The 26,715-nt window shown below is 41.0% G+C and overlaps 1 long non-coding RNA gene across 1 annotated transcript in view; it reads right to left on the bottom strand.

Moving 5' to 3' along the window:
- Nucleotides 1–15,089: 15,089 nt before the first annotated feature.
- The window catches only part of LOC140634767 (uncharacterized), a 52,712-nt gene continuing 41,086 nt past the window's right edge, over nt 15,090–26,715 (bottom strand). Inside the window, exons 4-5 of the long non-coding RNA XR_012032148.1 lie at nt 16,013–16,105; nt 15,090–15,226 (exon numbers count right to left, since the gene is read on the bottom strand). This is a non-coding gene — a long non-coding RNA (uncharacterized lncRNA). The remainder of the gene's footprint in view (nt 15,227–16,012; nt 16,106–26,715) is intronic.

Genomic DNA, 26,715 nt, shown 5'->3' with positions numbered 1-26,715 from the left:
GTAGCCCAGTGAAGAGTTAGCATGAGGCCTCCAGGGCTGCTCCAGGGCTGCTCCAGGAGCCCAAACGTCAGAAGGTACCGAAGGGAAATAACAGTTGGAAATCAGTATTCCACAGTGGCGACAGGTCGGAGGGTCCACTTGTGGATTACGTCAAAGGCCACCAGGGTATGGCTTCCTCATGGAAACACAAACCTGGACAAAGGCACAGACATGTTTAGACTTCTAAACATGTTTTTTCCTGATTATAAATGTAATCTCTAATCATTGTAGAAAAAAGCCAAAAATATTTTTAAAGATTTAATCAAACATATGCACAGCTAATATCTTCATGGTTTTCTATTATAATATATATATATATATATATATATATATATAGCAGAGAGCATATATGGTAAAATAAAAAATATGTCTATAAGATATTATATATTGTAATAAATGCAATACATATAATACATATTTATTGTATAAATACAATAAATATATTGTAATAAAATATATTATATAGATTATATGTAGATTATTATATAATAATCTCATATTTATATTTTTAAATTTATATTATACTATATTATATAATCTTGTACCTTGCTTTTCAATTAATATTGCATTGAGAATTTTTTTATGCTTTTTTATTCATGTAAAATTATTTCACTAATATAATTTTAAAATGTTTATACATATGATATGGGTATAACAAAATTCATTTGACTATTTAGGTTATCTTCATTTCTAGGTGCACAAATATTTGTCAACATTTCTAATCTTGTTTTTTAAGATTAGATTCATAGGCCTGGAAATATTAAAACAGAGAACAGCAGTTTGTTAGTATATGGTAAACAAAAAATACGAACATGGGGAGAGATTAAAAGTTATAGGGAGAAAGGAAGGAAAAGAAGAGGAAGAGGAATGGAGAGAGAGAGAGAGAGAGAGAATAAAATCCTTAATTCTATCCAAAGCAGGCCCATCTCTAACATTTTTGTGGGCTCTGACAAGATTATAAACGAGAGCCCACATACCATATATCTAAATATTTAGAAGTCATAAATCCCGCTATTTAATTAAATATGTTGTATCCTTATTGTTGTGACAATCTGAAAGTTTGGGTTCACATTTAGAGTTCAGTCGGAGAAGGACAAACATTATATGTTCTCATTCATTTGGGGAATATAAATAATAGTGAAAGGGAATATAAGGGAAGGGAGAAGAAATGTGTGAGAAATATCAGAAAGGGAGACAGAACGTAAAGACTGCTAACTCTGGGAAATGAACTAGGGGTGGTAGAAGGGGAGGAGGGCGGGGGGTGGGAGTGAATGGATGACGGGCACTGGGGGTTATTCTGTATGTTAGTAAATTGAACACCAATAAAAAATAAAAAAAAAATAAATGTGACTAATTTAGAATTAAATGTGTGACACATTTAGAGTTCTAAATGGGAATCCTTGAAATACCAGAGTGTGGTAGCAAGAGGAGAGATGACCTCAGGCCCTGGGCACCTCCTTTCTTGTCTCAGCCATGACTCCAGCCTTCATCTTGAGGGCCCATGTACACATTTGTGGACACTGCAGTCCCAAGTGCAAGTGCCACGCACACCCCTGCAAACAGCTTCCTCCTGACCACCTCCTTGGGTCCTGGGCATGCGCACCAGCCATATAATCCGCCCTCAGGGAAAGGGAACGAGGAAGAAGCTCTTGGGGTCCTAAAATGGGAATTCCAGCGTCCTGCATCCTAGAAGGAGGATAGGCCAGGGCTTCAGGTGGGTTCATCTCTTGGGCCTTGGGAGTCCTTGCCCCATAGAGGGAGGTTGGAGAAGGGCCAGAGTGAACCCTTTAGATGATGGGGCTCTAGGAAGGCCCAAGCCTACGGGTGGTATAGCTCTGAAAAAAAAAAAAAAAAAACAGAAATAAAAGTTGGGAATTCATCCTTTTAGATACTTTTCCACACCTACACCCACAGATAGGATTATTCTGGGTGAGCTATTTTATAATCATCTTTAAACACCAGAGATGTTGTGAACCTATTTCCAGGTTACTACATGTCCGTACACGAACACCTTTATTAAGATATTGTGAAGTGTCTTCCAGTTTTGCCGGCAGTACCTTGTTTTAAAACCATACCCTGTTCAAGGTGGAACATTTTAATGTTTGTTTCATTGTTGATGTATTAAGCAAAAGATAACATTTACTGTTGATTCATAGTCAGATTGAATGTGTCTCCATACATTCATGAACTGGCTTACTTTCTCTTAGATGCGTTGTCCCTTCACGTCCTTGGACTGTTTTACTGATAGGCATCATACAAGTGTTTCAGAGCCTGAAGTTGGGAGAAATGAGGTGTGTGTGGTGGGGGTGCTTGTGATGGATGAGGTGCTGAGGATGCCCCATCCCCACTGCTGGTCGCAAACTATTGCTTTGCCCTTGAGCGCTGAGACACCGAGAGTCCCCAGAGGGCCACCAGGGGAACTAGGCGTCTGTGCAGGAGCTGGGAGGATGTGGGGCGGAAGCACCTACTGTCAGCGATACGAGATCTGCCTCCACAGAGGAAATGCTGTCGACTTGTTTCCTGACCCCGGCCATCTTAGAGTTTCCTATATAATGATTCAGTCCTTCTCCCTCAGGAAAATATAATTTGGCTTGTGACCTTGAAGTTTATTTGGATCAGGGGAGGTGAATATGGTTTGGGACACACACCCCAACCCCCTCTCCCCATCCCGGATTGCAGGAAAACAATACATGACATTTGTCGGCTGACCAACACGTGCAAACAGTTCAGGTAGGAAAACGTCATTCCCTGAGGGTTAACTTGCTTCAGACAGATTTGTTTGTGCAAGGACTCAACACATCAGGTCAGCTGGAGTCACCTGCATTAGCCAGTGGGAGAAACTTGGCCCCTTTCCTGTTTGGGGCCCATCTGCCATGTTCATTGACACAAGTGACATCCCAGGGTCTGAAGCATGTCCTATGAATTCTTCTTGGGTTGCCTGTTGGGGTTGACACCAGAAATGCTCATGTAATGTTTTGTATTGCTTTATGTATGAAATTTCCCTGACAATAGTAAATAAAGGTTCCTTGGGACCTGATCTCTGTCTCCTTGATTCTTATTCAGCTCTGTTGGTGGTGGGGCCAGAGGGGATGCTCCTTCCCTGCCTTGTTTTCTTTCATTCCATGAAGGTTTCATTTGTTTAACACCCCTGGCCTTTCTCTCGGCCTCCTCATTCACTTCTTTCCAGAAGAGGAGGAATGGCCCATCTACCTGGTCAACCTCAGAATTCCTTCTTCCTTCTAGCTGGGTCTAGCTGCCCACATGAAGGGTAGGTTTTGCTCTGCCTTCATGTGGGTCTAGCTGCCCACATGAAGGGTAGGTTTTGCTCTGCCCCTCCATTCTCTGGGCTTTATAGGACAGGCTCCCCATGTGTGCCCATTGGGGCAGAGGTGGCGGAGGAATAAACTCAAAACTGGAAAATTATCCAGCCAACTCCATAGGACCTGCAACTCACACCTTAATGGAATATTTACTAATGAGTATTTATCAGAATGCTTTTTCTCCATGAAATGATAATAAGGGTTATTAAGGAAAGTAAAGGGGTTTGTAGTCATGTGAAATAGAGAAGAACCATGTTAAACAAGGTTAAACTGGTTTACATCCTGCAGGACTTCTTAGAGCGTTAAATGTACTCATGTGCATTTTGGATCTTGTGGGTATGCTGGGGGACAATGGTATGGGACAGCATATAGCCCTTGAGACAAAGTTGCTCCCCTGGCTAAAACTTGTGTGCCTAATTTCTGTCTTAAAGTCTTTGGGGTTTCTCAGAAACCATAGTGAAAGGCAAGGATTTGTAATTGTAGCCATCAAGCCGGAGTCTCACCACAATGGGAAAATGCCATTACCAGCATAGATATGAAATCTGTGGAGGGAAGCAGGTCCATGGCATTCACAGAACAAGCTCTTTCCTGGAAAAAATCTGAGCAATACAGGGGCTGGGAGATGAGGCAACATTCCTGTGATGAATTTCTGCCAAGGCCAGATGGATGGACCAGACCACAGATAGATGCAGAGGAGGAGGGAAGACTCACCTCTCCCTTCAAGATGCTTTAAGCTGAGTGAGAAAATCCCTAAATCTGTGGTTCTCCAGGTGTGGGCCCTGGGCCAGAAGCATCAACATCCCCTAAGAGCTTGTAGGACATACACATTCCCAGGCTCACCCCAGACCTACTGAATCAGACACTCCAGAGCTGGGGCCCAATGATGTGGTTTAACCAGCCTCCAGAGTATTCTAATACATGTGAGGGTTTTAGGACCCTTTGCTTTGTATAATACCCAGGTCTGCATTCTGATTCAGTAAGAGCCTCACATCCCACATTTTTACAATCAGTTACTCTGGTCGCTATTAGTGTCAAGATGAATGGTATAAATGGAAGGGCCTCAGAAATTGGGGAAATGATGTGGCCCAGTGGGAAGGGCTGAGGATCATCCAGAAATTCATCTTGTTTTCCTCATCTGCAAAGGGACTAAATGCTGCCCTGAGTGGCTTCTAGTACTATATAAACACTAACTGAGACATATAACTAAAGTTGCTACAGAGATGTAAGGTGTTTCACATGTGCAAAGACTAGTATTAAGTCAACGTTCTTTGAATCTGGCTTTGGCAATAACTACAGTCTCAGTAAAAATCCAAAGTTGCTTTGGATTCAGGCATCACTTTTACACTGAGACTTTACCTTCAAATAACCACTTGGGTTTTAGGGAGGATATTGGGAGATCTTTCCCTTCAACATAACATTATGAAGTCTGTTTGCTTTGGCAAAGGAAGGTGTAAAGGTGTACAATATTTTTATCAAATTATTCTTGATGTAATCTTAGCTTCTCCTTTAGAGAACAAGAAAAAAACTATATTTTCCACTCTTTAATACCATTTTTCATACCGAGCCTTCTGCAATGAGAATTGAGGAAATCAACACACCTTTCCCCTGGGATGGTGACTGTCATCACTCTTGCATTTTCTGCAATTGCCTAGATTGCCTGTGTCATCAGCAATTATAACTCATTCTCTCCCAACCCACTCTCTTCAACCACCCAAGAAGGCATTTGTTGGGTAGACTTCATCAAGATGTCAGCACATTTTCACTCAGCTAGTCATTATTATGAATGGCGGAAATCTGCAAAATTGCCTTTATGAGTTAGAGGACTTGGTGGCCCCTGGATGGAATAACTTTTGAGATAATTCTCTCCATCCCCAACTGCACCACCCAGCATCACTGTGCTGGGCTCTCCACCCCACGACTACTCCTCCTGCAGGCTCATCTTTGTTACTTCTTATTGTCCACTATGAAAAGTTAGTGCAGTCATGACCTACCTCCTTGAGGGGGTTGGACTTTGGGCTACAGTAAGCTTAGAGTGACAGGCAGGGTCAGAGTACGAGTCTTGGAGCAGGGTTCAGGTTCTTGTTAAGACAAATTGGGACAAAAAAATGGGAAAAGTCCAGAAAGGGAAAGAAAGTAGTGAGCTTTAGACTCCTGCCACTTGTCAACTTCATGAAAGACTATCTCTGGCTTTATTTATTTATTTATTTAGATTTTACTTATTTATTCACAAGACACACACACACACACACACTCAGAGGCAGAAACATAGGCAGAGAGAGAAGCAAGCTCCATGCAGGGAGCCCAATATGGGACTCGATACCAGGACTCCAGGATCACTCCTTGGGCCAAAGGCAGGCACTCAACCACTGAGCCACTCAGGTGTCCCTATCTCTGGCTTTAGAACCCATATGACAATTGGTTGCAGCCCATGTTACAGGAAAAAAAAATGTGTCTATTGGGCTTCCTCTTGCTTTCATATAGATTCTCTGATGGTGATTCTAAAGGCAGGGAAGATCTACTTGTAAACAAAAGTTTTAGAGATAACTCTAAGCTTGTGACATGTAAAGCTACAGTGCCTCAATGTCTCTGGACAAAGCACAAGAAGGCCAGGTGCCAGACAATGGATGCCCACCTCACTTGCCCAGGTGGGATTGCTCTCACCCAGCAAAGCCATCCCTAAGGCCAGTGTGGTTGGCTTACTTGTGAAAGCTGGTTCATATAGGAGCCAGTTGAGCTTGATAATCCTTTGTGTTTCACCAGATAAAGAGGCATTTTTCACAGCTGCTGGGTATAAATGTCCAAGGCAGGAGGGAATTGGCTGTTTCTAGGGCTGAGTGGAGGAAAGATCTTTGTATCTTAGGTCAAAGATCAGTGAGGGTCTCTCTAATCCTCATTCTTTCTGGACATGTGTCTGTTCCTAGCCAAGCTCACCAAGTCACAGAATCATTGATTGGTCTGGCCATGTTTGCCCACATTTCACTATAATAGCTGAAGATCTGCCTCCTGGGGAAGTGAAATGGCTCACCCAAAGTCACAGAGCAAAATATGTCAGTCCCAGGAATAAAATCTGGTCTCCTGATCCCCATTCTAGTTCTTTCAGGAATTACATGGATGTGTGGATACCCAGAGTGGGAAAGACTCTCTCATGCCCAAGGGGGTATCTTTTGAGAGTCCATTGTACCAGTTTGGCCTTTCCAGAGGGTGATCCATGGAGGGCTAATAACTCAGCTAAGAAAATTTAGGCATTTAGGGGCAAGTTAACAGCACATAACCTAATTGTGAGAACCATACCTTAGATAGCAATGCTCCTCTATTGTGAATCTTCTTTCTGGCTTTTGGTCAAAGTAGAACTCTGGGGGTCTCTTTGTTAGTGGAAATTAATGTCTCCCTCCACCATATTACCAGATGTTTTGGATGTCTTATTCTACTGCCAGCTGTGCTTCAGCACTATTCTCAGTTTGCATTCTTGGAGGGCAGAGATCACTTCTTAATCATTTCTTGGTTAATAGAGGTTTCCTTTTGGTTGGTGGTGAAGGGAGAGGGCTGGAGGAAGCATCCCACATGCCCCCAGAAACTTCACCACATGGGACCCAGGGTTAGGGGCAAGACTTGGATCATTCAGCCTGAGGAACAAGGGCTTACAAACCTTTGGGATTGTGACCCACAGGAGGAAATGCATTTTATACTGTGTGTGTGTGTGTGTGTGTGTGTGCGTGCACGCGCGCGGACATTTAAAAAATCTAGTGAAACAATACCATTCCAATGTGTGATGCACTAATATGTTCTATTCCATTCTATTTCGTTAAAACAATTGTTAGTCATGACCTGGTAAATTGAGTCTTTGTTCCGCTGATGGGCTGCGACCCCACGATCTGAAAACCACTGCCTCGGAGAACACACCTTCCTGTCCCTCTGAAACAGCATGGGGGCGTGGGAGGCTGGGGGTAGGGGAGCTGGAGCTTTATGTAGCCCAGGCGGGCTGCTCTGGGGGGCTCTGGAGCCAGGAGCACATGGAAGGAACAGTACTGGGGCTCTCGCATTGGCCAATGTCCTCATTCTGTGGATAAACAGAAGACACGAGCCTTCAGTGCCTGCAATCTGCTACCTTTCAAGAGCTTTCCAACTCAGCCTGAGAGAGGAAGGAAGGAAGGCTTGATTATAAAGAAGCAAGCAACCTCCTCTGCCCAGAACGCCTCTAGCACTCACAGGCTGGATGTGGCCAAGGCTTACTTTCACCATCAGGATGCCCGTTAAGAGCAAGACATCTTGTGGAAAGGCCAGGAAGAAGGGACAAATGATTTGGTGGCACTCAGCCCCCAGGCAGTTCTCCTCCCTTACTGGTGCCTCCCTCCATCCCCGCATGCTCCACAGAACGTGCCATCTGGGGGCCTTGATGCAGGAGATGGCTGGGATTCTGGGAGGCGGCTGAGCTGCTGCTAAGACAGAATGTGTCCCTGAGAGAATGTACACCGAGTCCAGGGGAGCCATCCAGCCTGCCTCCCTTTGAGCCTGGCTCTGCCAATCTCCATGGGGACTGTGGAGAGAGAGAGCCACTCTCTGCAAGGGGTAACTTGGAAGGGGGAGCAGAATGCCACCTCAAAGACTGTTCTGGGCTAGGGAGAGGTCACATGATTAAGAAAAGTTAGTTGGTTAGTTGACCAACTCTAGTCCCACACCCCAAGTGAACAAAGTGCCCCTTGGGTCAGGTGTTTAAAGGAATCCTGTTACATTATATGTCCTCCCCACTGCCCCACTGCAGGGGGTAAGAGTTTGGTAAGGACAGGATTGGAAAAGCAAAGGGCAAGCATGGTCCCAGCTTCTAAGGAGCTTACAATCCAATCAGAAAAAGGATATTAAAAACAGAAAGCTATTTATGCACAGGACATGAGACAAAGTAAGCAAATGCTAAGTGGGGCAGAATGTATATGCTGCAGGAGTTCAGGAAAGGGAAGGTGTGTGGTGTGTGGGGGCTGAGCAGCCAGGCGGTTCTCATAGAGGCCTGGGTGGGAAGGATGAGGGAAGGAAGCAATCCTAGGGGTGGGGCCACAGGGGAAAGGTCTAGGGGTGGGGAGAAAGGAGACTATGGTGTTGGGTGGCAGTGCAGACACACGGGAAGGAGGCCAGGGGGTCACATTGGAGGATGAAACAGTCTCTGCACACCCTTGATGTTTGGCTAATAAATGTCCTGGGGGAATTTAAAATCTAGATTCTTAATCCTTTGGTGGCATACATGACACATGCAGTGGGCAGACATACCATGAGGTGGGTACCAGAGCAGAAAATGGGTACCTGTAGTAAGGCAGCCACTGTAGGATACCTGATGGGACTGGGCTAAACTTCCAGGGCTTGAGGCCACTGAGAGTCTGAATCCCAGGAGGACAGATCTGTGAGTGGCTGCAGGGCATGATGAGTAGGCATGGTTCTGGAAACAGACAGGCCTGCATGCATACCCTTGCTCTGCCAACTTTGCACCATGAGATGCTGGCAACATCTGTGGGCCTCAGTGTTCTTGTTGGCAATAAGGGAGGCAGCACAGTAGTCCATCTGGGTCATCCATCAAATATAGATGCGATGGGTCTGGCACATACTTAAGCCCTTGCTTTGGTCTGAATGTTTGTGATCCCCTCCCCTCCACTGCCAAATTCATATGCTGAAATCCTAATGTGATGGTGTTTGAAGGTGGGGCCTTTGGGAGGTGGTTAGGTCATGAGGGTGAGGCCCTCATGAATGGGATTAGTGCCCATATAAAAGTGGCCCCCCAGATCTCCCCTGCTCCTTCCACCATGTGAGGACACAGTAAGAATTCAGTCTTTCTGCAATCCACAAGTAGTATCTCACCCAAACTAGACCATGTCAGCAACTTATATTGGACTTCCAGCTTCCAGAACTGTGAGAAGTAAATTTCTGCTGTTTATATGCCACTGTGTGTGGTATTTTGTTTTAGCAACCCAATGGACTAAGACAGCCCTCAATAGAGATACTTATTACTACTACTATTATTATTATTATTATTATTATTATTATTACTATTACTCCATTGCTCTTTCTTTAGGTTGGCCCCCTACTTCTTAATGCAGAATGACAGGCTCCTGCAAAGTTCACCCTACTTCCAGGGGTCATCCAGACATGTGTCACAGGAGCTCACCACATGGTGGCTGCCAGGCACTATTGCCCTTCTGTGGTGGTGAGGGGGGTGTGTCACCACATCTAATGAGAATGACAATGGTAATTTGCTGGATATCCTTAACAGGTACCACCCATGAGGCCCCCTAAAATAAACTGAATCTGTGCCAATTGAATGTATGGAACTGATAGCAAACAATAGGAGGGGAAAGGGCAAGGCATCGACCTGGATATAGAGATGGAAGGAAGAACACCAATCTGATCTCATTTTGTTTAATTTAAAAAATACCTTAAATGCCTTCTCTGTGCTTAGCATTGTGCTACTGCTATGTGCTATTGTACTGGGAAAAGAGCCACTCAATAATTGATTCCAATAATGAAATACTGGAAGTTTATTAGAAGTTAAAAAAACATAAATACTATATGTTAGATGATCCATGAAAGGAAGGTTTTGTTTTTAAGGGGAATGTTGAGTAGAGAAACTCATGTGCTCTTGTGAGAGATAAAAGCATGTCCCTGCAATTCCCTTACTGCAAGCGCTGGGCGATACCTGCTTTGCCTTCACTTCCAAGGAACCTGTTGAGTGGCTGATGATGAGTGCTGACCACTTGGTTCACTGGAACAAAGACATTCCAGTGCCCAAAAGTCTGGGATGGAAGCACAGAGATGCTCTACAGAATGAGGTTTCTCTTACTGCGCTAGCTCCTGTCTCCATCAAAGAGGTTTTGACAGAGGGGTCTTCTGAGAATGAAAAATGAGAGAGGTGCTGGAAATTAGGGAATTGCTCTCTGCAGCCTTGTTTCTTTGGAGGATTGGTTCTTCCTCATGATTTATTTTTTCACTTTGAAATATTTCATTCATTCTTCCCACAATTCATTCATGGCATTTCATCAACATGCCACAATGACAAACTGGGCCAACTTAATTTTTTTCCTTTAGCACTAAAAAAAGTTCCCCCAATTCAGTCACATTAGGTTACTTTCTGTTCTAAAAAGGTTGTTCTTTATTTGAAATGGATTTTTAAAACAATACACTGAAGGATGAGGGAGGAGTGATGCTCTATAATGATCTCACTGTAACTTCTAGTTGGTTAGCAGTATGAATAATAATATCAAAACAATGTGGCTGGTCATATCTACAGCTCCTTTGAGAACACTGGATAAGATCATGTGCATGGAAGCACTTTGATGAGTCTGTAGTGCTCAGAATGGGATTTTCTGGGAGCAATATGGGAAGAGCCCAGGGTCAGGAGTCAGACACCTGGGTTCAAATCCTGAGTTCATTATATACTGGCCCTGTGAGCTTTAGCAAGTTATTTGTCCCTGTTAGTTGGAGGTTATGCATATCGAGGAGTGTTTGAGAGATGGTGGACTCAGCTAATGGTAACCACTATTATTATGTAAAAGCAAGGCATTACTATAATCATTATAATGATTCTTTTTCTTATATTCAGCCTTAGTGTGAGTCATATGGCCTCTCTGCAACCTTCTTAAAGATATTTCATTCAGGTTAATGTCAAAATGAGATTGTGTTCCAGGACTCCCCATGTTAGTGAGAGGTGAGGCCAAGGAGTGCAAAGGATCAAGAGGCAATTCCTCAAGGTGAAACCTTGACAGAGAAGAATACCTAAAGTGGTGAACACTGTTTTTTTCTCTAATTGAAAACCCTTAGGTGAGTTCATTCTAGTTCATAAAAGTTCATCTCACTTACTCCATACTAGGTATTGGGAATGCAAAGAATAAACCTCAACAGGCACCTGAGCCGAGGATCACGTTATCACAGGATAATGTGGGGAGTGCAGGGATAGAGATGCTTGTGGCTTATGGGTAGAATAGAGTGGGCCATACGAATCCATAATAGGATGCTCTTGGCCACTAGTAACAGAAAGCTTGACTACAAATAGCTTAAACAATAAAGACATGTGTTATCTTCCATGAAAAGTAGCCCTAATGGAAGAGAGCCCAGAACTGGTTAGTGACTGGGTGCAGACCCAGGTTCTTCTCCTCTTCCCCCCATTGCTCTGGTCACTCAGGCTGCTGTTGAGATGCCCTCTTGATCACAAGATGGCTGCAGTAGCAGCAGACACCGTGTATCAACAGATGAACACACAGGGACACATAGGAGTCTATTTCTTCCACATGCGTCTCTTTTTAAGAACGAAGAATGCTTTCTGAAAAGTGCCTATTTCACCACCACGGACTTCTCCTAACATTGTCTAACCAAGTCACCTGGGCACCTGTGAAGAATCGCAGTAAGGAGAAGGAGAGCAGCACCAAAAATGACATTTAGACCTGTCAAAATGTACCAAGTCATGGGGGAAGGGAGAGGAAGAGGGAAGAGGCCTTGAAATAAAACCGGTTTTGTCAGCACTAAACAAAAGTTGGTCTTGGGGCAACTGGGTGGCTCAATCAGTTACATGTTCCACTCTTGATTTCAGTTTAAGTCACAATCTCAGGGTCCTGAGATCAAGACCTGTCAGGCCCTGTCAAGCTCCGTGCTGGGCATGGAGTCTGCTTGGGATTCCCTCTCTCTTCTTTCCATCAGCCTCTCCTCCCCATACCCTCCTCCTCACACGCTCTCTCTCTCCCTCAAAAACCAAACCAAAACAAAGCAAAGCAAAACACAACAAACACAAGTTGGTCTTTAGCTAGGCAGCCAAAAGTGTCTTCAGCAGCATCTAATAGTCTTAAGATGAGCAAATGGGAATCAGAGGGGCTTTTTTGGAGGAGGTAATTCCTACCAAGCTGAGACTGAAGCTTTGCTACTCCATGTGAAGACTATGAAAAAGCAGCATGGGCATTCCCTGGGGCTTGTTAGCAATGCAGAATTTAGAGTCTGTCCAGACCTACTGAATCAGAATCTGCCTTTTTATGAAATGCCCAGGTGAACAGTATATGCAGAGAGGTTTGAGAAGCCCCAATCTAAAGCATGAATAGGAGGTGGCCGAGTAAAAGTGTATGAATATGGAATAGGGCTAGGAAATGGGAGAGGTAACCTCATGAATGAGGGTAGTAGAGGAAAAGTGATCATATATATTTGGTTGACTGCCAGGAACTCAGGGCTGTGTATTTTTAGAGAGAGCTTCCAGTATTTTAAAATAGAAAATTTGATCTACCCAATGTTGCCTGAAGATGTCCCTGAAGAATCTGTAAGAGCTTGCAGGCTGTGTTGTGGAAGCTGTCCTCATCTATATTGGTTGCTCTGTATTGTGCTGTGAAGGTTGTTCTATTTTTGTGTGGCTGCTAAGCAAACTACATTAACTCTTAGAAAATTGAAACAACAACCATTTGACTATATTTCCTAATTTTATGGGTTGGAAATGTGGGCAGGGTTCTGCTGGGCGATTCTTCTGCTTCACGTTGTGTCAGTGTGATGGTATTCAGGTGGTGGTTGGGTCGGTCTTCAGAGTCCAAGATCGCTAGACTCACATGCTTGGTGCCTTGGCGGGGTGCCTGGAAGACTCAGCACACCCCTCTTCCTCTCCTTGTCATCTCATTGCCTCTTCGTGTGGCTTCTCCAGGGAGGTCACTGGCTAGAGACAAAGGTGGAACTACTGATTCTTGTAAAGATTAGGCCTTGAGCTGGCAAATTTCACTTCTGCTCTATGCTGTTAGCTAAGGTCATAACAGACCAGCCCAGAATCAAGGGGAAGGGGAATAAGATTCCACATTTTATTTTATTTTATTTTATTTTATTTTATTTTATTTCATTTCATTTCATTTTCACTTTTTATTTTATTTAAAAAATTTTTTTAATATTTTATTTCATTTATTTATGAGAGACACACAGAGAGAGGAAGCAACATAGACAGAGGGAGAAATAGGCTCCTCACATGGAGCCCGATGCAGGACTTGATCCCAGGACTCCAGGATCATGCCATGAGTAGAAGGCAGATGCTCAACTGCTGAGACACCCAGGTGTCCCAGATCTCACATTTTCATGGGAAGAATATCAAAGAATTTACAACAATTTTTGATCCACCAGACGCTAATTCATTTATTCCCCCAATCACCCTGACATAGTTATTATTAGTTTACAGGTAAGGAAATGGAGGTAGAGTGTGAGTAGCTTGCTCAAGGTCAATGCTCAGTAAGGGAAAGTGTCAAGATTAGAACTCAGTCACTGTGGCTTCAGCAACCATATTTAACCACTGTACCATTACTGCTTCTCCTAAGGAAGACCACATGCACCAAGAATTAGAAAGAATATGTTGCTGTATTTTTAAACCACAAGGAAAGCTATAGCTTCTTTTCTCTGAAGAACCATTTGGCTCTCTCGTTGGCTAACTCATTCTCCATGACACACTTGTTGAATAGCCCACTTACACTTTTAATACCCTGGTTTGGGCCCCACATTTTTAAAACGCTTTTGATCTCTTCTTTCTGTGTCCTGTAACCCTAGCTTGGGTGTGGAGGATCCAGCAGCAGATTAAATGCATTTCAAATAATGAGAAGACAAAACCCTGCCTTTGCTGCCCCCACTACTCCCCTGGATTGGTGACGGATTATTTACTGTGTTTGCCTTGACTTGAGCTATTTAATTTTTCCAAAACAGATGCAGCCGATTGATTAATGGCATTCCCCACTAAAAGTCAGAAATGTCAGCGAGACTCTTAGAAGCCAGTGTCACTCTGGACGAGGACAATAGATACGGCTGAGAAACAGGGACCTGTGCCAAGTATTCTTGAGGCTAGGAGGTCATGTGCCACTTTCCTGCTAAGAGAGAGAGATATATATATAAGGGCAAGGGAAACAGGAGTTTGGGGGGTTGGGGATGGCTGGGCATGTGCTAATAATAGGATGGATCACATGACGCCTAAGTCACCTCGAAAGAGGCTTAGTTGGTGGTGAATTAAAGTGCTCGGAATTAAGGACATTTCTTCAAATATCCCCTGATGTGTAAAAATAGACCCAAGGAAATAACATGTGTGATGAAGAGAGGATGGCGAGGTTAGGCTGACCTCCCTTCAGAGGGCTTTTGTGATTTGCTAAGCAGGACTGGCTACATAATTTGTGGGGCGCAATGCAAAATGCAAATGCCAAGCCACTTGTTTAAAAATTTCTCATTTAGAAATTCAAGATAATGACAACACACAAGTGTGGGGGGGCCTTCTGAGTGCAGAGGCCCTGGAGCCACGATACAGGTCTTTGCCCATGAAGCCAGCTCTGTTACTAGAAGCCGGCACCCGATTTCTCTAGAGCGGAGCAGCAGTGAGTGGATCTGACAGTGATTTGCGGGGTGGCCCCAGGCAAAACTGCACAGGACAGGTTTGTTTAGGAGCTGGCTTCAACTCTGTGGACCTTCCTCTGCTCCTCCTCCCTCAGTCCCCCAGAGATCTCTGGCTCCCTCCCCTGCTCCATCCCTGCCCCTCAGGAAACCCTGCAGGAAAGGATCCAAAAGGTTCCAGACATTGAGGTATAAATGACTGGTAATATTTGGAGTGCTCCCCGTTATGTGTTTGCATTTTTCTAGACGTTTAAGCCTCAAGCAAAGCCATGATGGAATTTCAGGTATTATCTGATTCATGGGAAAATTAAAATTTTTTTTTTTAGGCTGGGAGGTTTGCCCAGAGCCCTTGAGATCACACTGTGAGAGGCATCCACTTACTCTGGCAGCCATGGAGGCTTGTGGCTCTCTGCTGTCAGGAGAATTTATCCTGGAGGGTGTGAGTGGCAGCCTCTTCTTTTGCGAATGGTACTGGATGGACTCTTTTCGCCTGTCCCTAGGCTGGACAGTGGGACGTGCTGAAACACCATCCATGGGAGATGTCTATAGACTGAATTTCATTTTGCTTGTACATCTGTAGGCTGTCTTTCCCCCATCCCCGCCCTGAACCCTCCATGCCCACTCAGCTCTTTCAGAGGACACCACTCATGACTCAGCAGGCCTACACTGTCCTTTCTTTGACACCCTCTGGATACTGGAGACAGCCCCCACCCCCGGCCCCATTGGTTGCACATGTCTCAGGACGTTCGCTCCTCTAACCTCCAATAAGCACTCAATTCAAGGTGGGGGGTGGGGTGTCTTCCTGTGAGAAGGGTTGGATGCCATCTGGACATCCCAAACCGGGCTTTGCTCTCTTTCTCTTGGGCCTGCTGTGGATTGCCTGTCCTCTTCCCCTGCTTAGTGTCAAAGGAAACACCTTCTATAACCACAAACCACCAGGACCTCCCTCATTTCTCAGATGAACTTGGCTTCTAGGAAGTGGTTGTGGCCCACAAAGCCACGGCATGAGCCCGGGAGAAAGTCATTTTAGTCACAGAAGGCCAGAGAGAAGCTCGGCCTCCGTGTAGGAGGTTAATAATAGAGCCCATCCTAGAGGCTGTCCGGGAAAGCCTTTGGAATTCGCTGTCTTCAGATATGCCTCAGATGGAGCCATTCAGAAGCACTTTATTCTCTAGGCCTTTCTCTGTGGCAACCTGGCTCTAGAAGGAAGATGATTGCAGTCCTGGTTTTGAAACCTCGGATGCTAGGACTGTTTTAGGGTTTGAAGCCAAAACACATCGAGCAAATGAAAACCTCTGACTCACCAGGAATCTTCCCTCTTCGTTTTCAAACACATCAAAAGACGTGTCAACAGCATTGACGGAAGGTCTAGTCTGTGAAGAAGTATGGACAGGGCTCTGTGGGGAAATTTGCGGAACCTGTATTAATAGCTCATTCATCCATCTTTATCTAGCCATTTAATTCAATTTAGTGAATCAAACCAAATCAGAAATACCCACTGAGCTTTACTAGCCACAAACCCTGCCTTCCAGGGATGCCGGAAATATAGAGGTAGTAATGTATAAAAAGCCACTTGTAAAAGCCTCCCATGTAATGGAGGTGGTGGCAAAGGCAAAGACACAGAGAGGTTCAGCCAGGGGAACTATGATAAATACAACAAGAGAAGCTGCCCAGAAGTGAGCCAGAGATCCAGAGAAGGGACCTGTCACACTGAGTTGGAGGAATGATAAAATGCTGTTTCTTATTAGCAACTCCTGACTGGACACATTATATATTCAATAAGTATATGTTGGCAACTGAAATAAGGTGGGCATGGATACAGGCCTGGGAAGGCTGGTGTGAGAATTCATAATCAGTCAAAGGGAAGGTGGGGTGAAGCCACTGTCCATGGTCGTTTCCACTAGCAGCAAGTCTGGGGAGTCTAGGCGGGCAGCAAGCTGTTGTGCTTATTCATCCATCCTCATTCCTTCCATCTTAGTCATCCACCCACGACGTCATGCTGGCAGCGAGGGGCAGCCCGGGGTGTGTGTGTGGGGGTGTGTGTGTGGCAATTGTCATTGCATAGGCCATGAGTAGGAGCTAGAAAGTATTTGCAAAGTAGGAAACAATATCACAGGCCGGGCCAGCAGAATGGAGGAACGATGTTTGATGACAGATCGGGAAGGAGTCAGAGGCAGAGCCCAAAACCTGGGTCAGGGGCCAGAGACGGGGTGAGCAAATAAGGTGACTACATATAGACACCCCAGACGTGGTCACTGAGTCTCTGTGACTCGACTCTAGTTGGGCATTTAGGCCTGGCACTAAGTCTACATTAAGCACTTGCTGTATACTCAGCCTTGTGCCAGGTGAGAAAAAGATCCCAGAGAAATACATGAAATGGTCCTTGTCCTGACAGCGTATACTATCCAGCTGAGCAAAGCCAGAAACATGGTCAAGTACAGCGGAGTAGGAGAACGACTGCGAGAGTGTACGCGTCAAGTGTGAATGAGTCGTGGGAACTGGAAGAGGTTAATTGCGGGGCAAACGCACTTCATAAATACTAACGGGGTGCCTGGTTTCTCTAGGCAGTCACAAGAAGCATGCTGGAGGAGTTGGGTTTTGAACAAGACTCTCAAGACTGCCCAGTGAGATATGGTCAGGCTGGGGACCTCTGCCTCAGCCACCTGCCGCCCTTGGTACAGGTGTGTTCTGGGCCAGCGGTGCTCTGGAGCTGGCTCACCCAGGCTTGGCATAAGATGATTTTGTGTATCTCTTCTCAACTCACTTTCACATGACATCACGTAGGTAGCTTGAAATCGACCTGGACAGGACTGTTTACACCACAGACATCGGCAAATATTTCTTGTAGGGACTCCCTGTCGACCCCAACCCCGCCTGGATTTCTCATGTATCCACACGCTTTGTCCCTGACCCATTTTCCCCTGTCAGGGAAGGAAAGAATTAAATCACTGCTTCCAGGAGGAGACTTATCAGTCTGGATCTAATCAAGATTGTATTTTTATTTAAATTTCAATAAATAGTTCAAGAGTTCATTTCAAAAAAAAAAAAAAAAACAAAAACCAAAAAAAAAAAAAAACAAAAAACAGGCACTTTTCAGTACCTATGACCTAGTGGGCATTGTGCTGGTACCAGGAACCCAAAGAGGAGTATGATACCATGGTAAGGACAAGGGACACGCAAATCAGGGCAAGGGACACACGCCTTTGAAGGAAGTACCTCTAGGATGCTAGAGGAACCCAGGACAGGACCTGAGGGGGCAGAGAATCAGGAAGGGCTTTCCTGAGAAAGTACCAGTTGTCCTGATTTCCTGAAAGAGAATCCCAGGCAGGGAAGACATGCCAGCAAAAACAAAGGGATGCTTGAGGGCTTTTTGCTTTGTGCACTGTCATTTGTAAGGCTGGAACATAAGAGGAGCCACAGGGGGATGCTGGGCAGGTAGTCAGGGGCTCCTGATAGCAGTAAGAGCATTTGAATGCTGTCCTAAAGGTGAAGATGGGCCAGGGAGCAGGGTGCAGGGAGGCTGCAGGGGCCAGTAGAGTCGGTAGCTAACTGTGCCAGGTCTGTTTCTTACTTATTCTTACTTGACTTCTGTGAAACCCTTTCACAGCTTCTCACTAGAATTTCTGGGGCTGGGAGAGAAGTAGGGGTTCCCCTGCTTACTGCAGGCATAGGGCAGATCCCGTTCTTCCAAGACTTCTCCAGCCTGGCCTGACATCTCAGATCCACAGTAACTGAGCTTCTAGTTCTTGGGACCACCTGCTCCTTTGGTGATAGTAGAGTTCTCACTTGTCCACTGCCTTCTTTCTTTCTTTTTTTTTTTTTTTAGAGGGTTTTCCTTGTTTTTTTTTTTAAAGTATTTTTTTGACACACAAGTAATACATTAGCACATTTTCAGTGTAAAAAAAGAAAAAAAAACCTTAAAATATGTTTAAGTGCTCCCTATCTCATTTTTTTAAAAAATGTATTTATTTATTAGAAGTAGGAGAGAGCAAGGGGGAGTGGGAAAGGGACAGTGAGAATCCCAAGCAGACTCCCACCTGAGCCAGACACAGGGCTTGATCCCTGGATCCTGAGCAGAAATCAAGAGTTGGACACTCAACCAACTAAGCCACCCAGGCACCCCGTTCCCTATCCCATTTTAATTCTCAGAAGTACTGCTCTTAATTTGTTGTATCTTATAGACTCTTTACTACGCTATTATATGCATGTGCATTTATGAAATTTGTATATAAATATATATAAATGGTAACATGCTGTATGCATTGATTTGCAAGTTGCTTTTTTTTCACTTAAAAATGTCCTTTAATGTAGCTCTTTTCATGACACTACAAATAGGTTTGTCTCATTCTTTGAAGTCGTGTATTATATTCCAGAGTACAGGTAGACATTCTTGGTCATCCTTCTACCAAGGGATGTTTTGGTTGTCCTCAATTTTTACAAATAATGCCAGAACAAAGATACCCATATAAACCTCCCTGGGTATTTATATGAGCGCTTTTATATACAATAATTATGACTATTGGGCCATAAATGATAAATATTTAATATTCAAATAGGTAAATTATCTTTTTAACTGACTTACCAATTTATCTCTCACCAGTAGTCATTTCTCTGAATCTCTTACCTAGATAAAGGCTATTATCAAATGTGCTGATTTTTGCTATTTTGATGGATATCAGATCTCACTGCTTTCCTTTCCTTTCTAAAAACAATGTTAATTCTGAAAATACAGATCATTGCCTTCTGAAATTCTATGTTTAAAATTATCAGACAGTGAGATAGGCTTTTTTCTTTTGGTGTACAGTTTTATGAATTTCAACACCTGCACAATGAAGACAACCTCTTCCCATCCCTAACACCTGTCTGCCACTGATCCATTTTCTATCTCTAATGTTGTCTTTCTGAGAGTACCATATAAATGGATTACAGAGTTTGTCATCTTTGAAGTTTGGCCTCTTTTACTTAACAGAATGCTTTTGAAATTCACAAGAGTTGTTGCATAATGTCAATAAATTTTTCCTTATTATTGCTAAGTAGTATTCCACTTAATGGTTGTACCAGGTTCTGTTTAGCCATTCACTGAATGGAGGACATGTGGGGTGTTTCTAGTGTTGGGCAATTATGAATACAGGTACTCTAGACATTTGTGCACAAGAGGTTATGTCAATATATATTTTCATTTCTCTGGAGCAAATACCCAGAGACGGGGACTTCTGGGTCAAATGGTAAATGTATGTTAAACTCAAAGAAACTGTTGAACTATTTTCCAGAGTCGCTGTACCATTTTGCATTCCCACCACCAGTGTATGAGAGTTTTACTTGCTCTACTTCCTCATCAGCCTGCACTTGATAATGCCAGTTTTTTTTTTTTTTAATTTTAGCTGTTCTGATAGGTGTGTAGGGATATTTCACTGTGGTTTTAACTTTCATTTTCCTAATAGCTAATGATGTTGAGCATCTTTTATTTACCATCCTTATATCCTCTTTGGTTATGTGTCCAAATCTTTTGCTCACTTTTTAACTGGATTCTTTGTCTTCTTATTGTAGAGTTTTGAGAATTATTTTTATGTATTATGGATACAGGTCTTTTGTTGGAATTGTGATTTGGAAATATTTTCTCTGAGTTGCAGTTCATTTCATTTTCAAAGAAAAGTTTTTAATTTTGATAGGCTTCAAGCTATACGTTTTTCTTTTATGGATTATACTTTTGGTGTCAAATCTTAGAACTCTGCATAATCCAGGTCATTGTGACTTCCTCCTATGGTTTTTTTCTAAAAGTCTTGTATTTTACATTTAGATCTATGATTTCTTTTCAGTTAATTTTTGTATAGAGGTATAAGGCAAAGTTTATTGTTTTGCATATAAATGGCCAATTGTTTCATAATCATTTTTTTAAAAAAGACTCTCTTTTCTTCATTGAATGACTTTGCATGTCTATTAAATGCACATTTTTATGGGTCTAATTTTGGACTCTATTATGTTCTATTTATCTGTTTGTCTACCTTTTCATCAATACCATGCTGTTTTGAGTCCTGTATCTTAATAGTAAGTTTGAACATCATGTAGCTAGATTCCTCTAGACTTCTTATTTTCAAAGTTGCTTGTGGATATTCAGAGTCCTTTGCATTTCTGTATGAGTTTAGAATCTTCTCATTAATATATACAAAAAGGCCTGCTGAGATTTTGGCACTAAAGCTATCCATAGATTTAGGGAGAATTGATCTTTTAATTATGCTGAGTCTTTTGTTCCATGAACATGATATGTCTCCATTTATTTAGGTCTTCTAATTTCTTTAATCATCATTTCATAGCTCATAGGATACAGATTCTGTTTATGTTTTGTAATATTTATGCCCTTGTAATAAGTATTTCATTTTTTAGCTATTACAAATGGTATAGTTTTTATAATTTTAATTTCCAATTATACATTGCTAGTATACAGAGATACAATATACTTCTGTGTTGACACTGTATCCTGCAGCTTTGCTAAGTGCATGTTATTCTAGAAGATTTTTAGTAGAGCTGTGGGATTTTCTACATAGATGATCATATCATGTGTGAATAGGGACAATTTTATTTCTTCCTTTAAAATTTATATTCCTTTAATTTTGTTTTCTTGCATTATTACACTGGCTAAGGCTTCCAGTGTTATGTTGAATAAGAATTTTGGGAATAGATATCCTAGTCCTCTTTCTGATCCTAGGGGGAAAGCATCTCAGGGAAAAATCTTTTACTGTTAAGTATACTGTTAGCCAAGTATTGTTGGTTTTTTGTTTTGTTTTGTTTTTTTGTTTTTTTTAGTAGATGCTCCTTGTCATGTTGAAAAAATTCTCCTCTTCCTAATTTGCTAAGAGTGTTTATCATAATGGATGTTATTTTGCCATATGCTTTTCTGCATCTCTTGATAAGATCACAGGGTTTTTCCTCTTTTAGATGATTAGTATGGTAAATCATATTATTGGTGTCTGAATATTGAATCAGCTTTGAATTCCTGAAATAAATCTCAGTTAATCATGGTGAGTTTTTCTTTTTATATATTGCTATATTTCATTTGTTAAAATTTTGTTGAGGATTTTGTTTTCCTCTATGGTCATGAAAAATATTACTCTGTAGTTTTCTTTTTTCTGTACTGTATTTTTGTGGCTTGGTAGCAGTAAAGTGTTGGCCTTATAAAATGAGTTTGAAATTACTCCCCTTCTGTTTTCTGAAAGAAGTGCTACTTTAAATGTTTAGTAGAATTTTACAGAGGCTACTATTTGGACCTGGAGATTATTTTGGGGGAAGGTTTTGACTACACATTTAGTTTATTTAATAGTTGTAGAATTATGGGGTGTCTAGGTGGCTCAGCTGGTTAAGTGTCTGACTCTTAATTTCAGCTCATGATCTCAAAGTGGTGAGATTAAGCCTTGAGTGGGGACTCTGGGCATGGAGGCTGCTTGAGATTCTCTCTCTCCCTCTGCACCCCCCCCACCTCTAAAAAAATGGTTGTAGAATTATTCAAGTTATCTACTTCGCTTAGGATGAGTTTTAGTAGTTTTTGGTTTATAAAGAAACGGTCAATTGAATCTAAGTTGTCAGATTGCTGTCCATAGAGTTGCTTGGAATATTTTTTGTTCTTACTATCCTTGCAATGTCTGTGGCTTTTGCAGTGGTCCTGCCTCTTTCATTCTTGATATTGGTAATTTGTGTCTTCTTTCTTATTTATCAGTTTTGTTAGAGACTTATTAAGTTTATTGATTTTTTTCTCTAAAAACCAGCTTTTAATTTTAATGATTTTTCTCATATTTCTTCAATTTCATTGATTTCTGTATTTATCTTTATTATTTACTTTCTTCTGCTTGATTTGTGTTTATTTTGCTCTTCTTTTTCTAGTTTCCTAAGCTAGAGGCTTAGATTATTCAATACTCTTTTCTCTTTCTAGTATCGGCATTTTAGTGCTACAAATTTCCCTACAAGTGCTGCTTTAGCTGTGTCCCACATATTTTCCTATGTTGCATTTTCTTCTTTTATGCAGTTTAATTGAAACTTTCTCTTTGACCCTTTTTTTAAGATTTTGTTTATTTATTTAAGGGGGGGCAGAGAGAGAGAGTACAAGCAGGGGGGTAGAAGGAGAAGTAGGCTCCCCAGCCAGCCCTGTGATCATGACCTGAGCCAAAGGCAGATGCTTAACTGGCTGAGACACCCAGGCACCCTGACTCATGGATTATTTTTAAGTGTTTTAAATTTCCAAGTGTTTGGAGACTTTCCTGTTAAATTTCTATTACTGATTTCTAGTATAATTTCATTATGGCCAGAAAATACACTTTACATTATTTCAATTATTTTAAATTTGCTCATGCATATTTTATGATGCTGGATAATCCATTTCACTTAGAAAAAAAATGTTTTTTTCCTGCTATTTTTGGTTAATAATGAGGTCCAGCTGGTTGATAATGTCAATCATTTCTTCTATATTCTTGCTGATTTTTTTCTATTAGATCCACTACTGAGAGAGGAGTATTGAAGTGTGCAAGTATAATTATGAGTTTATCTTATTCCTTTATTTCTTCTGTCAGCTTTTGTTTCATGAATTTTGAAAGTCTGTTGTTAGGTGTACACATTTGGGATTATCATGCCTTTTTGGTTAATTGACACTTTTCACAATATGTAATACCTCTCCTTATGTTGAGGAACTTTGATATTAATATAACCATTTGATATTAATAACCTTGATATCCATATAACCATTTGTGGCAAGCAGGGTCTATAATGGCCCCCCAATGAAGTTCACTTTCTGGTATTCATGCCTTTATGCAATTCCCTCCTCTTGAGTGGAGGCTCAATATACCTTGATATTACCATGATATTCATATAGCCATTTGTGGCAAGCAGGGTCTATAATGGCCCCCCAATGAAATTCACTTTCTGGTATTCATGCCTTTATGTAATTCCCTCCTCTAGGGTGGAGGCTGACCCTTAGTTTCTTGCTCCCAACCAATAGAGCATAGCAAAGGCAATGGGATGTAATATTCATGATTAGATTGCAAAAGATTGTGACTTTAGTCTTGCTAGCAGAGTGTCTCTCTTGCTTTCTGGCATTGATTAAGCAAGTTGCTGTGTTGGAGAGGTTTTATTACACACAATTGAGATGTCCTTGAGGCAACAGTCTGTAAGGAATTGAGGCCATCAGTTCAGCCACCATCAAAGATTTGTATCCTGACAACAACTATGTTAGTAAGGACTTGAGAGAAATAGAACCAATAGACTATAAAAAGATATATAGGAGGAGAATTATTATAATAACTGGCTCATGCAGTTTGAATATGATTTACCTGGGTGTGGATTTCTTTAGGTTGACCCTGTTTGGGATACATTTATCTTCTTACAACTTTAGGTTTCTGTCTTTTGCCAAAGTTGAGAGGTTTCCAGCCATTATCGCTTCAGGTATTTTTTTCAAAACTCCCCCTTTTCTTATCCTCTTCTAGAAGTCTGATGACACGCATAGTAGACTTTTTGTTGCGGTCCCACAGGTCTCTGCAGCTCTGTTGTTGTTTTTCAATCTCTTTTCTTTCTGTTGTTCACAATGAATATTTCTATTGATCTATCTTCAAGCTCACTGACTCCTCTGTCATCTCCAATCAGTCCAGGATTTAGTTGCATTCAATGAAAGTGAAAGTATGGTTTGTGCTTTGCTTCATTTTACCTGGAACTGGCTTCCTGACTGTTGTCTGAATATACATTTCTCTGGTTATTTATGAGTTTGAATGTCTTTTCAGATTATTTCATATCTCATATTTTCTTCTGTGAATAATATTAATATCTTATGGTCATTTTAATTCCTGGAGTTATTTTTTCTTATTAATTGTAGGAGTATTTTTTGTCATGAATAGTAAAACTTTGATGATTTTCTATGTGACTAATAGTTTTTATCATGGAGGTCTCCACCCTCCTTTTTAGTTTTAAATTTTTCATAGCCAATGTTTTTTACTATAATCAAGAATTTAAATTTGATAAATTAGTCAAATTTATCAACATTTTCCTTTGAATTCTTCTTTTGATAACTTTATTTTTAGGATGGCCTTTTTAACTCTAGGGTCATGATTATATTTACCTATCATCTGTAATACTCATAAGTGTGCTTTCTTATATTTAGATCTTTTATTCATTAGAATAAATTTTTCTGAGTGTTATATGTTAGGAATGTAGTGTAATGTTTTTTCCCCAAATATGTTGCCATTTTTTTCCAACACTATTTATTATACATTGCTTTATTTGCTGATTTTATCAATCACTAAGTTCCCATATACACACTGCTTTGTTTTAGAATTATATTCAGTTCCACTGACCATTTATTCTTTCAGAAATTTATTCTTTCAGAAATATTACATTATTTTAACAAATACGGTTTTATAATATGGTTTAATAAATAATAGATCAATGACTTCCCTGACAAATTTTTCTTTCTCAAAATTGTCCTTATGGGACACCTGGGTGGCTCAGTGGTTGAGCATCTGCCTTTGACTCAGGGTGTGATCCTGGAGTACCGGGATCGAGTCTCACATCGGGTTCCCTGCAAGCAGCCTGCTTCTCCCTCTGCCTCTGCCTGTGCCTGTGTCTCTGCCTCTCTCTCCCTCTCTGTCTCTCATGAATAAATAAATAAAATCTTAAAAAAATTGTTCTTACTGTTTCTGGCATTTACATTTTTTCATGTGAATTTTAGAATAAAAATGTTTTGGAGATATTGATTAGAAGCACATTAAATCTATAGGTTAATTTGGGTGAAATTGCTATGTATATTGTATTTGGGTCTTCTTATTCATGAGTATGGTATATACCTTCATTTATTCAAATCTCCTTTTATGTTCTCTTAGAATGCTTTATAGTCTTTTTGTCCTATGGAGATTTTGTGTATATTTTATGAAATATATTCCCAGATGTAGTATGCTTTATTGATATTTTGAAGGGTGTTATTTCTATTTTTATATTATGCTTGGTTATTGTAGGTATATGTAAATGTTGATTTTTTTGTGTTTGTTTTGTATCCAGGGTTTTACTAAATTCAGCTATTTGTTCTATTAGTTTGTCAATTAAATCTTCTAGATTTGGGGGAATATGTGATCATATTTTTCATAAACAATGACTTTTTATTTTTTTATTCAATCTTTCTCTCTTTCCCTCTTCGTTGTGTGTGTGTGTGCATTTTGTGTTAACTAGGAATATCAGTATAATATTAAATTTAGAGCAGAAAGAACAATTTTATCTTATTCCAATTTTACTAGGAATTCTTTTTAACATTTCACCATTTAATGTTTCATTTTAATGTAATATAATGCTTGCTATAGATTTACAATAGATAGCATTCATTAAGGTCAGGAGGGTTTTTATTTATGTTGGGTCACATTTTTTTAAAAAAAATCACAAATGGATATTGAATTTTTTGGATATTGAATTTTATCAAATGATTGTTCAGCATTTATTCAGATTGCATAAACCTATTAGTAATTTTCTCCATCTTTGTTCTCCTAGGATCACTCTACTGTATAATGATTTTTTTATACACACAAAGACTCAATTTGTTAATAAATTATTTAGAAGTTTTGCATCTATATTTGTAAATGAAATTTCATTTATAAAAACATAAATGAAATTTTTCTTGTAGTGTTTCTATCTAGTACTAATATCAGAATTTCCATCACTACAGGAGATAAATATTATCAGTTTCTTACATATACATCTGGAGATATTTTAAGCATATACATGCAAATGCACACACACATATAATTCTATCTTTTCTGTTTTTATAAACAAATGTATATACGTATACATTTGCCAATGAGATGTGAAAAAAGTCATTAGGTATAGCTTCTAAGAAAGCAATTTAAAAGAGAAATGGGTGTAGACTCAACCTAGCCACTGCCTTCTTTCTTTCTTTCTTTCTTTCTTTCTTTCTTTCTTTCTTTCTTTCTTTCTTTTTTCTTTCTTTCTTTCTTTCTTTCTTTCTTTCTTTCTTTCTTTCTTTCTTTCTTCT

Source organism: Canis lupus, chromosome 6, assembly GCF_048164855.1.
Source record: "Canis lupus baileyi chromosome 6, mCanLup2.hap1, whole genome shotgun sequence".
Classification (NCBI taxonomy): Eukaryota; Metazoa; Chordata; class Mammalia; order Carnivora; family Canidae; genus Canis; species Canis lupus.
The sequence above is the reverse complement of the archived record's forward strand: the minus strand, read 5'-3'. Positions and strand labels throughout refer to the sequence as shown.